At 34.8% G+C, this 14586-nt stretch overlaps 1 long non-coding RNA gene and 1 pseudogene across 1 annotated transcript; one reads left to right on the top strand and one right to left on the bottom strand.

The window, feature by feature from the left end:
• Positions 1 to 6842: 6842 nt before the first annotated feature.
• Positions 6843 to 7405, bottom strand: LOC145094250 (uncharacterized). The gene is made up of 2 exons (XR_013703242.1): positions 7174 to 7405; positions 6843 to 7080 (listed from the first exon to the last, which is right to left on the bottom strand). It is a non-coding gene; the product is annotated as an uncharacterized LOC145094250 (long non-coding RNA).
• Positions 7406 to 13322: 5917 nt separating this feature from the next.
• Positions 13323 to 13925, top strand: LOC145094990 (stress-response A/B barrel domain-containing protein UP3 pseudogene; annotated as a pseudogene).
• Positions 13926 to 14586: the final 661 nt, after the last annotated feature.

Raw genomic sequence — 14586 nt, 5'->3', positions numbered from 1 at the left:
ATGTCGTGTTTGTGTTAGTAATTCGACATGATAATAGCACATAACGTTGTATTCGTGTCGTGTTCGTGTTCATGTTCAAAAGTCATGTATATTTAGTAACATTGTATGTTGTTTTATGGTTATTTTTCTCGTGTTCTTCGTGCTTAAATTAACTTTTTTACAAGAACTTATGTATGACATTATGAAATTCCTTTTTGTTATTTTTGTCGTTCCACGTCTACTGCTAAACAACATATTGTGAAATTTTCATTGAAATAAATCTCCTCTTAACTTCTTAACAATTAAAAATCTTTCAATATGTTTTTCGATTACATATATTTTTATTGATTAGCGTACCAAATTTAACCTATATGAAATCATTGATTAGGTTGTTTAAAATAAAAGAAGACGAAGACAATAAATGAGAGACTCTTAAAAGAAAGTATGGTTTATTTTTTAAGAGTAAAAGTGTAAAACAAATATAAACGATTTACATATAAAAATAATAAGTTAACAAAAAAGAAAAATAAAATGTCTCACTTTTGTGAATTCAATAGATTACAATGTTTATGAACTTTATTAATTTGTCAACTACACTTCATTAATTACTACTAAACTAAAGATATTTTTGGATTGGTGGTCCTTTTAAGGTATTTTCATTGTGGTTTTGGTCCTTTGCTAAACTGAAATGAGTAATATGCCCTCCTGATATTTTTTTAATCTTTTTTCTATTTACCTTAATGATTTATTAAATTAAAATATAGGTCTCTCTCTCTCTCTCTCTCTCTCTCTCTCTCTCTCTCTCTCTCTCTCTCTCTCTCTCTCTCTCTCTCTCTCTCTCTCTCTCTCCCTCCTTAATACCCTAGTCAAATCCAATCGTTTGTGAAATCATGAAAATAATTTATTTTATGGGTTTAATTAGAACTTTGTGTGTATCATTGTTGTTTCTGGGTTTAGATTTGATTCAAAATGAAAGCCATTTGGAAAGGAAATCTTCTCCAGGCTGCGTATCTCACCTCCATCAGTAGATATATCCGATGCAAAAATTAGCCTTAGAACGCATTTAGGATCCATGGGATGAAAAACCAATTCTTGTATCGGTATTGATGTCGTTAACCAGCTCTAGATTCATGGGGGATAATTGGTACTCCATGTGACCTGCAACCTGCAAGGAAGAGGATGAGGAGTGTGGACGCCACCCCTTAATCACTGGGTCAGATCTGTAATAAAAATCTATACCTGTTTACGAATTAAACATATGTCGAGGTTTGATCAGAGATTGCAGAATCACAAATAGCGTTCATCCAAATCACTAGTCCTGAATCATTTATCCCCCTGAATCGCAATATGAAGGCGGCAAGCTGGGTATCCAATTCTCTTCTCAATTTGGGACCGATACAAATCACAAATCACTTCATCCAAATCATTAGTCCTGAATCGTAACTTGTCTTCGTAAGCAAGTTTCCAAATCAATTTAAACCACTACAAATCATATAGAAGAAACTCAGAACATTTATTAATCGATTCTTTGTATTCCAATTCGTCAGTTTTCAACTGTTCTGAAGAAAATCAAGTTCGAATCCCATCGCACATGAAAGTTACTGAATCGATTAATCAATCACTGAATCAACCAAGAATACTTGATTGAATCTTAAATCGCTCCGGTCACAAAATGATTTTAAGAACTGAGATTCAAGAGATAGAGTGAAGAAGAAATAGTGATTAGATAATCCATTTTGAATGAAAACGTGAACAAAATATCCATGGAAATTGACTTTTTGATCCAACAAAAAGTTCAATTTCAAGAACCAATTTGTGGATGGAGGTTTGATAGAAGTAACAGATCATTCAAGTTTTGATCTATGTGGGCCGGGCCTGCCCAAGCTGCAAAAAAAAAAAAAAAAAAAAACCAACAGGAGGCAGCGCCGCAGCGGATCCACCCTCCTGCCACCACCGTCGAGTAACCCCCACCACCACCCTTGGCCACCATGTGTTTCTGCTGCTGCTGCACTGTAAGTACACCACCATGCACCCCCTCCGTTATATTTCATTGTTGTTTTAGTGTTTCGTCGATCGTAGAAAGCCCAGCCGGAGACCTGTATTTGCTCGATGTGCATGAAAACGAAAGAGGAGGAAGGCTTCCTCCCGTTTAAACTTAGTTTCCAAATAAATTCAATTTATCCTATTTAAAAATTTATTACAAAACAAGTCCAAGGCCTTTAAACTTCCAACTAAAAAATAAAAAGTTCAAAACCTACCCTCCCTTTGAAAATATGTGCAAACAGGCCCAAATTCTTCAAACTTCAATTAAGAAAGTTTAAAACTCACCCCCACTTGAAAATCCCTTACAAAAGAGGACCAAGTCATCAAATTTCCAATCATTTAAATAAATTATACCCCTCCTTTGAGATTTATTTTCAAAATAAATCCTAAACTCAAATTTAGAATTTAAATAAATCATTTTGTCCTATTTTTGGAAAATATTAACTAATTTAGTCCCATTTAATTTATCTCAATTAGTAAATGGGCCCTATGCTTTGGTTAAATTACCAAACAACCCTCCACATATTAATTTATATTAAAATTTCCTAGGAAACTAAATTAATCTTGGAGGATCGTGTTTGAAGCAACACATCTCGGTTCCTCGAGTCAAATACACGAAACGACCCAACAACCACACTTTAAGGTGAAGGTTATGGCCCATCTTTTATATTTTTACATGTTTTTGGGGGAGAATACATGTGCAATATGATATAAATTCATACATAATACACATAAAATATTATTATTTTATGCAAATACTATACTAGTTATAAAACAATAATTTGATATTTATATGTCATAAACTAGTTTCCAACATCAATATGTTCATATGTCATGCTGTTAGAATAATATAACTATTAAAATAACATATGCCTTGTTACTACAAAAAAATTATACACGAAACATGCTTAGTTATAAATGTTAGTTCCTTATACTATACATGAATACAAATTATGATTGACTTTTATAAACTCTATACGAATTCATTATGCCTAATAACTTTCCACTTATAAGTTAGGGTTGAGAGCTTTTCACCTACCTTAGTTAAGGGCTTTTTAGTGAGACTATCTTCATTAGCTAAGTCTAAACACTTAGCATACCCATACTACTATAATCGTTAATCTTCGGAGCGAGATACATATGTATAGATCTATATGGAGTTGACATCCTCATTTGCGGTTGATAGCTACAACCTTGATCGATCAATCGAAGTAGATGATAAGTGTCTACTATCGTTACTACGATGTATAGTGAAGCGACGTAGGGGTACATATAGTCACATAGTTTGGTTATAGGACTCACTATAAACATTAACTAAAACTCTCTCTTACTACAAACCATAAACTTGGTTGTTTTCAAATCTATTTTAAGTATGGATTTACTTATGCAAAGATACATTTTGGTATTCAAAGCTTATTTACAAACACTGTTTTGAGTATGGTTACACTTACAAAGAAAATACCTTTCAGACTTTTTAAAAGTATCATACTGCTGTTAGCAGAAAAACTATGACCCTCACCAACCTTTTGTTGACTCTGAAACTACATGTATTCTCAAGGAATCAATAATTTCAAGCATCCAAACAATGAAAAATCATAGATTGCATGTAATTTAATTTACTAGTTTTTGTTATATTAGCCTAACTGTTATGGCAATTCATGTAATACTACTATCTGTAAGAACTCTATATTCAAACTTAAAGATGGAATACAAATGTTGTTTTGCTTATTGTTGTACTTGTGCTATATATTCAGTTTATATGTGATCCATGAACTTAGTTGCACAGCCCGACATGTTCCGCCGTCTCAGCCGGGGGTGTGACAAACAATATTTAAATCTTTGACATTTTATACATTAAATAAAAGGGTGAAAGAAGAATTACCCAAAAGCCTTTTACACCAAGTGATTCATCCCATGGTTAAGGAGAATGAGGGTGTAGGTTCAATCCCTCCGCCATCTCTTTCCTCCCTTAAATACCATTGTTTACAATGCTAAAAAACACCGATAGACATTATATAGAAGTGTTAGGATAAAATAAACAAGAAGATGTTCTAGCCTAATTAGTTATGGTCGTGGTTTAGGAGAGAGATGTCTTGAGGGTCTTGAATTTGGTTGATGTGCACATCAGCTGCCAAGTCAACATCTCTTCCAGCTTAGAATACCACATTGGCGATTACCTACTGAAAATGTCAAAAGGCATTCGTTAATTTTTCCAAAACTTTTGGGATTTTTCTGAGATTTCCTTTTTTTTATTAAACTTTAGCATATCATTTTTAATAAATCTTTTTTTAGAATGATTATGTGTATATAAAAAGTAGCTAGAAGCTAACCATAGCGAACAAAAACAATTAGTTTATGAGTGGATTTTGCGACCACCCATTTAAAGAATTAAAGTTTCCCTAACCTAATGCAAAACCAATAAAACGAGAATGGAACAATAGAATCAAACATCAACTCCCTCTTGTACTTCACATTCCCAAAAACAAGTGCATGGATTCTCATATGTCCAAAGAACCCAAATCAAAATAGCACAAGTCACCTCCATAATGGATCTCCAAGCATTTGCTACAACCTGAACATCAATCCACTCAAATAAATCTTCAATGGAATCAAGCATAGGCACCATCACTACCCATCTCGCAAACTTTAGTCAAAGTTGCCTAGCCAACGAACACTTTAAAAACAAATGAACAACATCTTCTTGCACCTCCCTACAACACAAAGAGAGGAATATTCAATTCCTCTATAATCAAGATTACATCTCGCCGGCATACAATTGAGAATAAGTCTCAAAGTAAAAAATAATTATATTTATAGGAAGGGACTTATTGCACCTAGTAGCAACACCGTTGCTAGGAAAAGATAAGAGATCCAAATGAGATCTAGCAACCTTCACATAAAACGTGTCATCCATCCTGATAACCCCCCTCCATGAGTCTCGTCTATCAATTGAATTCAACAACTCTATTAATTGTTGGAGTTGCAACTCCAAAACTCGTTCACCTATCAAAAACTCGTTCACCTATCGATCTCCTCCACGGAATCTCCCATTTATTACCGGACCAATAGACACATCTCTATTGATAGAAAAACTCAAAACTAAAAAATATCGAAACCGAACCGAAAAAATGCGTAAGGAAAGAACGCGAGATGGACCGAAAAGACCGAGACCAGACTGAAAAAAGGCAGGACGGTTTGGAAACCGCCCCAAAAAGACTGTATATCGTTTCGAGAGCGACCGAAGACCGGTCCGTAACGGCTAATGAGCATCTCTAAAAAAACTATAAGTCACCCCAAAACATCCAAAATATCCTACTTCAAAATCATGGTCGGCCCGGAGGTCCGATCTAGCGGTCTTCTCAATTGGTCTGATCCTTTTGTCCCTTTTGGTGCTTGTTCAAATTGGCTCAAATAGCTTGATATGGGCATATCAAATAGTTCATGTATATTATTAACTCTATCCAATCATAAACAAATAAAATTTTAGGTGTTATTTTGTTTTGACTTATCAGGAGTGACTCTCAACTGAGTGTTTATGGATTCAAGTCTCATTAAGAGACATAAATGGAGTTAAGGATTAAATTAGGAGTAGGATAGTTTACCGTTTCAAATAATAATAATAATAATAATAATATAGTTAAACTCCATTAAATCATAATTAAACGAACAGCATGGTAGTGTTGGACTTAATGAATGCTAATTCAAATTGTGAGGTTTCGTTATAAATTTATCTGGATGTATCGTCCTCATTCCCAGAAAAAAAATCACGACGTTTTACATAATGATCGTTTAAAATTTTAAAAATAAAAATGGCAATATACATCTATATATAGTTGCACATTTAAGCAACCAATGCAAAAAGATACTACATTACTACAAGTTGCAAATCCGTTTACACGAAGAATATGACTTTTGAATCTTTGATGTATTTGTCAAAAGCTTTCGGACGCCGATGGATTCTAGATTGTCTTTTAGACTTAAAACTCAAATACAAATTTGACTTTTTATAGCTTTATGGTCCATACTGCTCCATACTTCAAGTGACATTATGCTTATTGACTTCTATTTACGGGTATCATTTAAAAGTCATACAAAGTATTTTATTATGCCAAATTGTTAAATTAAAAGAACTTGGGTCATTATTTTTTTTTAAACGTATAAACATATTTAATATATTAATAGTTAATGTGGTAAAATTTCAAAATAATAACACAAATGTTATCAGAACTTTGGCCATCTAGTGCCTTTATTTTTTTTTATTTTCATATTGTATCTGTTTTAGGTCTTTTCCTAGCTTCTTGCCAGGGGCTCCTTTTTATATATGTATATTCATTTGCCAGTTCAAAAAAAAAAAAAACTAGTGCTCCATAAAGGATTTTGATGTATTTATTAACTGTCATCATTTATATAGTTTTGGTAACATGATTAAATAAGTGAAATTTGAGTTGGGTGTTTTCTAATGTAAGGTTTTATATTGATTCAGCTTTGTAAAATTAGGGTAAATTTCAAGAGTTTTCAACTTAGAACATTGGTCGCAAGTTGGTTTAACGTAATTTTAACTATTATTTGCCAAAAAGAGATTGAAATCATTTCATTAACTCTTTTATGTACAACGATTAGTCCAGATAAATCATAATAAAATAATTGTAAGGTACATGTGAAGTCTAAGATTTTCTTTTTAAAAGAAATCTTATGAAAAACATGGGACTTCAACATATAAGACGTGTTGTATTTATATGAGATACACTAATAATTGTTTTATTAATTAGATATTATGTAAGAAGCCAATATTAGCAATTGATGAAATAGTCACTACAAAGTACAAACAACAATTTAGCAAATAGATTAGAGAAAATTTAGGTTTCGTGTCTCCTTTGCTATCACGAACCCGAAGGCTTGATATTTTTCACAAGCTTAGACAGTAAAATAGTATTTTCTTCACGGAGTTGGATTGCTTTCTTCCACAGTTCTGCGTTTTCTTTCAAGATGTTCATGTTCTCCATATACAACTTCAAGTTTTTGAACTCCATCTCCTGTTTCATCTTTTCATTGATGCGTCTGTTCATCACAACAAAAATAAATTTGTTTCAATAACCTTATAGAGAAAAAGAGGAGACATTTTGTATACAAAGGAGAAAGTGATTCATGTACCTGTTAAACCTATGAAGTCGAACTTGTATGTGTTTTCGAACACGATTTGACTTCATTTTCCGGGTAGGGGAACTAAGAAGAGGCGATGAGACACATTTTGAGTTATATGTGTACATTTAGAGGTGTTAGTTTCCCTTTTCGGGATGAATACTAACATGAATGCCTAAGTTGTTGGTTCCTGCCTCCTTTATAAATAGGACAACTACGTATTTTTCATTATTAATTCAAGAAAATAGCTAGAGTAATAGAATTTATTATCACAACATATCTCTATCAAACAACTATTTAATATATTAAAAAATTTAGTATGTGTAATGATTAGATGCGAATCCAGACCTTGGTAATTATGGTGTTTGCATTTATTTCAAAACTGGAGACATTATTTTAACCATGTGTGTAGTGGGCCAGTATACATATGTGTAATAAAATCAAAGTATTATTACGTTTTAGTTCTTTTAACAAAAGAGTTCATTCATCTATGGGTGTAAATGAGCAGAACGACTCGTTAAAAATTCTATTCGAGTTTGAGTTATACGAGCTGGAGCCGAATTCGAGTTTAGTTTTAGGCTCATTTATTAAACGAACCCGAGTCCGAACTTTATCTGTTGAGCTCGATTAGGCCCACAAGCCTAAACAAGCCAATGCATATTTATATAATATAATTTTTAATTTTAATTTTATATATTAATTACCAAAAAAATACAAATAAGCTTATTTTTTTTACTGCCGATCTAGGCTCATTTAGGCACGACATACAAACGAGTCGAGCCCGAGCCAAACTTGAGCATTTTAATTTATCCATGAGTCGAGCTTGAGCTTTGAAAATTAAGCTCGAATCGAATCGAGCTCGAGCTCAATCCCCATGAATTTAAATGAGCTGAGTCCGAGCCTACCCAAGCTCGAGCTAGACTCGGCTCGTTTACAACACTACATCGAACATAATTTATATTCGACAACCAATTTTTAATAGCTTTAAGGCTTTTAAATCAGGATTTTATCTAAAGTATTTTATGTTTCGTAAGATTATGTTTATAAGATTGGATCGAGATCAAAAGATCCTACAAAAATAAACCTATATTTGATTTTTCTCATAGAGCCTTAGATGTGGAGTATGTTCAATGTCAAGTTAAATAGACAAATTTTTGAGTGTCAACTATAAAATGAAGCTAAATAGGTGCAATTTGTTCGTGTTAAGATATTAACATCCTAGTTGGAAGCTTAAGATCTTAATACTCACATTGCTTCGGATAAATCATAATGTGATCATAATTGTTTTTCGCTTGGAAAATCTTAAAATCATAAGATCTTAAGATTAAAATCGAGATTGGAGCAATCATGCCTCTTATGATTTTTATCTATTAGTTATTTTAAAATCCAAACTAACAAAATAAAGTTTGAAAATGTAGGTTTAATCTTTTTTTATGTTAAATTGAAAACTCATATACATAATCTCCATCATGCTTTTTATTTAGTTTTGTTGAGGCTTTGGTCTCTTTCAAAAAAAATATTGCTTCTTATTTAGAGCTTTTACATTTTATTTTATTCTACATATTTAAAAAAGTTAGCAACTATTTTTATCAAATATTTCTACACATGTAAATCAACAACGAAAGATTTAAACTACGAGTTATCTTTTCACCCTTCCCTCATGGTACCACTTCGTTATCGGTCACCCATGTGTATTTAGCCTTGCAAGGTGGTCCTTGCTGATTCACATTGGATTCCACGTGCCCCATGCTACTTGGATCAGAGCATAAGCTAGTGATGCTTTCGGCTACTGGACTTTCGCCATCTAGGGTGTAGCATTCTATTGCTTCGCCTAGCAGCACGACGCTTGTATTGCTCTCCCACAAACCCATTTTCACGGTTTAGGCTGCTCCCATTTTGCTCGCCGCTACTACAGGAATCACTTTTGCTTTCTTTTCCTCTGGCTACTAAGATGTTTCAGTTCGCCAGGTTGTCTCTTGCATGCCCATGGATTCGACAGCAGTTTGAAAGGTTAACCTATTCGGTAATCTCCGGATCTATGCTTATTTTCAACTCCCCGAAGCATTTCATCGCTTACTACGCCCTTCCTCGTCTCTTGGTGCCTAGGTATCCACTGTAAGCATTTCCTCGTTTGAACCTCGCCCTTAATTTTAAGGATATGCCATCCTAAGGTGTTGCTAAATGGATGGATCTTATCAACTTTCATGAATGATAAATCATAGATCGAACCACCAAATCGGAAAAATTGGGTGTTTTCATATAGCTTTGTATTGGCTAAGTTCACGAGTTGGAGATCAGCAGACTCGAACCGCTAACATCCGTCGCAGGTTTTTTCAAATATACTTTATTCAAACACAATATTAGACCAAGTGTTTTCAATCAGATTTGATTTTAATAAATAAACAGATATTGTTAAAATATAAATCAATTGGTGAAACGATCAAGTATGGGTATTTCTAGCGACCTTTGGTACCTTCCCGTCCGTTGCTGGTATGGCAGCTGTAGTAAATGTGTATGGGCCTAAACCCGTCTTAGAAAAAACGAAGATATGGAATGCCACCTGGATAATTTTTGGTGACTTTAACGATGTCCGAAGACTGATTAAAGGATCAACTCGACCTTTTGTAAATCGATTGTTGATTCTTTCAATCTCTTCATTGAAAGAGTTGAATTACACGATTTGAAAGGGGGGGGGGGGTGATAGATACACTTATTTTCAGCAATTCGAGGCAAAGTTGAGAAAATTATATAGATATTTGGTATGTTCGAATTTCATTGACAAATTTCCTATGGCCTCATCTATTGCTCTTTCCAGATATCTTTCAGACCACTCTCATGTGTTCCTTAAAACCAAGATTGAAGACTTTGGTCCTCCCTCATTTAAGTTTTTCAACTCATGGTTGTTGCGAGATGGATTTGATCATGTAGTACTTAAAGCATCAGAAGAAATCAAAGGATATGGTGTTGCTGATGCTTTCTTAGCGTGTAAATTCAAACACTTGAAGGGTGAAATCAAGAAATGGAGGGCGATTGAATTTCAAAAAAAAAATGAGAAACTTATGAGCATGAAAAAAGGAATGGGAGAGATAGACTCACTGGCAGAAACTAGGCAATTATCCAATCTTGAAATCGAAGAAAGAGTTAGAGGTTTTAGCAGGATCTCAGAAATGGAAATGATCGCTTCTTTGGATCTCAGACAGAAAGCAAGGATTAAGTAGGTAGTAGAAGGGGACGGGAATCCAAGTTTCTTTCTTGGATACATTAATAACAAGGCAAGGGGAAACCAGATTGATGGTTTCGTGGCAAAGGAAAAATGGCTATCAAATCCCAACAAAATGAAAAATGAAGCTGTGAATTTTTTTTCTCCAATAAGTTCCATGAAAAATGGGTGTCTAGATCAAGATTTAGCAGCGAATTGTTTCGAAAGCTATCTTCGACTGATGCTGAAATTTTAGAGTCGCCGATCTCACTCATTGAAATAAAAAAAACGCCATTTGTTCATGTGGTAGAGAGAAGTCCCTGGGGTGGGACGAGCTTACCCTCAAATTCTTCAAAAAATTCTGGGTAACCATAAAAGATGATGTATTTGAATTTCTAAAATATTTTGAAAGGTGGGGCAAGTTCTCAAGGGGTTGCAATGTCTCTTTTATTACACTAGTTGTGAAGAGTAAAGAACCACTTCGTCTTGTTGATTATCGTCCAATTAGTTTGATTGGATCGATGTATAAGATCATTGCAAAGATTCTTGCTTTGTGAGTTAAAAGGGTAACCAGGAGTGTGATTAATGAGGTTCAATCCGCCTTTGTAGAAGGGTTGAACATTTTAGAGGGGCATCTCATTGTAAATGAGATCTGTTCGTGGGCCAAGGCAAACGGGAAAGAAATTTTGTTCAAGACAGATTTCAACAATGCTTTCGACTCTATTAATTGGGGATATCTTGAATCTATAATGGCCCAAACGAATTTTGCTTGTAAATGGAGATCATGGATCCAGGGTTGCTTGGAGTCGGCTAGAGCTTCTATTATCATGAATGGAAGCCCTACTAGTGAGTTTACAATGTCAAAGGGGGTGAGACAAGGGGACCCGCTTTCCCCTTTCTTGTTTATTTTCGCGATGGAGGGACTAAACATTGCATTGAAGTCAGTGACCTCCAAAGGTATATTCGACGGGATTCGAATTCCATGCTCTAACATTTTCTTGTCCCATCTATTATACGTAGATGATGCTTTGTTCTTGGGGGAATGGTCGAAGAGGAATATTGTAAACTTGGCTAGAATCCTAAGATGCTTTTATGTATCTTCCGTCTTGAAGGTCAACTTCAACAAATCCAAAGTCTATGGCATTGTTGCTCCGACCCATGAAGTCGTTAATTGGGAAATTCCTCTAGGTTGTGAACCGTCATCGCTACCTTTCACCTACCTTGGGTTCCCAGTAGGAACAAATATGAATCGAAAGGCTTCATAGAATCCAATTTTGGCTAAACTAAAGGCAAAACTATCGGTTTGGAAGGCAAAAAGCCTTAGCTTTGGTGGTCGAATTACACTCGCTAAAGTTGTCCTTGGGAGTCTCCCCACATTCTGTCTGTCCATTAGGTGCCCCGATTGGAGTTATTAACTTACTTGAAAAAAATACAAAGGCAAACTATTTAGGGAGGTCCTACTTGTAATAATAGTATAAACTGGGTGGCATGGGAGAACATTGTTTCTCCAAAAGGCGGTGGGTGGACTAGATCTGGGATCCATACGTTCTTTGAACTTAGCATTACTAACTAAGTGGATGTGGCGCTTGAAGAGTGATCCCAATTCTTTATGGGCTAAGGTTATCAGGAGACTACACAAACTGGATGGCGATCAGACTCGATTCTGTTCAAGGAACCTTTGGATTGGTGTTTTGAAAAATATTGTAAAATGTAGAGACACGTTGGAGAGGATCAATATTCCATTCGAGGATATAATGCAACCAAGGGAGACAAGGGATGGATGGGTATCATCATTTGTGTTAAATTGGAAATTTTGTGTGGCACCCCTCCGTGTTAGAATGAAAGGGCCCCCTTTCCAGTATGCGACGATATATTCCCATGGCTAAAAACAATTTCATTAAAAGTCTCGGGCTTTGTGTAGAGAGAGAAACAAAATAGAATACCATCGGCGGAGCACTAAGAACAGGGGTGTTGTAATGACATCAACTACATGTGGCTTCTGTAGAGTGCCAGAAGAAACATGGGATCATATCCTAGCCTCATGCCCACTAGTGAAAGAAGTATTACACTCGATTCTCCAATGTTGCAACATCTAGACGACATAGTTTCAATCAATTTCAAACATCATTGATTTCGCCTCCAAATGGGGTAACTGCCCCAAGAAGAGGAAAACGTTAACATCGATATTATTCGGAACCCTATGGTGTTTAATGATAGAGTTTTTAACAAGATTGACTTTGCGTCGGTGACAATATTGCTTATTTCAAAGCCCTAACATACATATGGGTAAAGCATAGAGGGCGTAGTGATAGAATATAATTGAGTTTATGGAACACAACCCCTCTTCTATGTAATTGAAATGATGTAAAACATTCACCTCTACTAGCTACTTGCTGGTAAAGTGAATTTTAATAATAAAATATCTTTTGCCGGTTCAAAAAAAAATATTTGAAGGCATATTTTAATTCTTATCAAGATATAATTCAAATCTTATGCTCCATAATCATTCTCATAGTTCGTACACATTAATTAATTCTTATTCAAGCTATTCCAAAATTAATTAGTTCTCATTGCGAACACACACACACACACACACACACACTATATATATATATATATATATATATATATATATATATATATATATATATATATATATATATATATATAAGGTTGAGAACGCGAGAACATATCTGGAGCTTCTAAATAATAAAATCTAAGGTTGTTATCAAACGGGCCATTTATGTAAATTCTAAAATTACTTGTATTAAAGTGTAACTTGTAAATAGTGAAAATGGTATTAGAGTAATTGTATATTTAGAAACATTAATTAATTCCTATAATTTCTCAACCATCCACATATTTCCTTTAATTCCTGTGACTCTCTTCATCTATCTTTTGTAAATCTAGGGCACGCCACATGCCTCACGCCTCCATCTTCTGCAGACTAACATCACAGAGCATGTACACCTTCATCATCTCATCCTCCGCCGTAACCCCTATGGTGAGTGGACTCAATGGCTTAGCATCACTCAACCTCACCCTCCACCTCTCCTTCAGACAACTCCTTCACTCTCGGTCATTGTGGCTTACCTTCACTCACATGCTTCACAGTCGGTATAGAGCAAAGGAGGATCTCCGGGAGTGCGCGGTGCATCCTGAGCACGTTCGCGTCGTCAACGAGAATAAACTGATCATCGATGACGTCATGGCCGTTGATTGGATGTCTAATGGTGCTAGTGTCTCACCGAAGCCAGGGTCGGCGATGAAAGTTACATTTCTGAAGTTGAAGGGGAATTTAGTCGAAAATGAGAAAGCTAGGGTTTTGGAAGTGATTGGAAGAATTAAAGATCAGTTTCAAGCGATTGAACAACTAAGTTTGGGTGAGAATTTCTCTCATGAATGGGCGAAAGGGTTTACGATCGCTTCAATTGTTGTTTTGCCTGGGCAGGCTGATTTGGAGGCACTGGATTCAAATTTGGAAGGTGTGAACTCGCAGGAGGAGAAAGCCGGTGATTCCATAGAGAGTGTAGTGGTTGTTGATTACCTGATTCCACCTCCGTAGGTGGATAACCTCTAATGGATGCCTGTTCCAAGTTCTCAATTATCGATCTACTCTTTTTTTCTAATTGATTTTTCTAAATCATCAGTTCTTTGTAGGAAAAGAACACGATTTGTGCATCACCAGGTAGCTAAGTTTCTTTTTTTCAACCCTTTTATTCATTCTTGCATCTTTACTTGGTTGTGTTATCAACCTTGTGAAAATCTTGGTTGCAAGTGGAGAACTTGATCATGAATTATGAATTTGTGATTGTTGTTTGTATTTTATTATGGAAATTTAAAGTTATTTTATTGAAAAGCTTAGGAAACATTATAAGAGTAGGCATGTAATGTATTTTATTCACTATTGACTGTATATCTTCCATTACCGCTTGTAACATGATTCATTTTTGAATAACGATTTTTTATGATTTTGTAATATAAATTTGTTTTTTCAAATTCAGGAAAATGATGTGGCTAGTTCATCAAAGGTATTTTGCACAGTGGATGACTTTTAGGAAACATTCAAGATTATTTAGAAGACTCTCAAGGGAATGTTCAAATCGATAAACCAGATTTTATAAATCGTTTGTTTGAGTTTAATCATCAATGAATAGAACTATATTATAATAGCATATGTTTATACCTTAATGATTGTTGTTTTGAACAGGTTTGATGTAAGAGCT

Source organism: Lactuca serriola, chromosome 3 (assembly GCF_051521515.1).
Source record: "Lactuca serriola cultivar US96UC23 chromosome 3, Lser_US96UC23_V15, whole genome shotgun sequence".
NCBI classification, from domain to species: domain Eukaryota; kingdom Viridiplantae; phylum Streptophyta; class Magnoliopsida; order Asterales; family Asteraceae; genus Lactuca; species Lactuca serriola.
The sequence above is the reverse complement of the archived record's forward strand: the minus strand, read 5'-3'. Positions and strand labels throughout refer to the sequence as shown.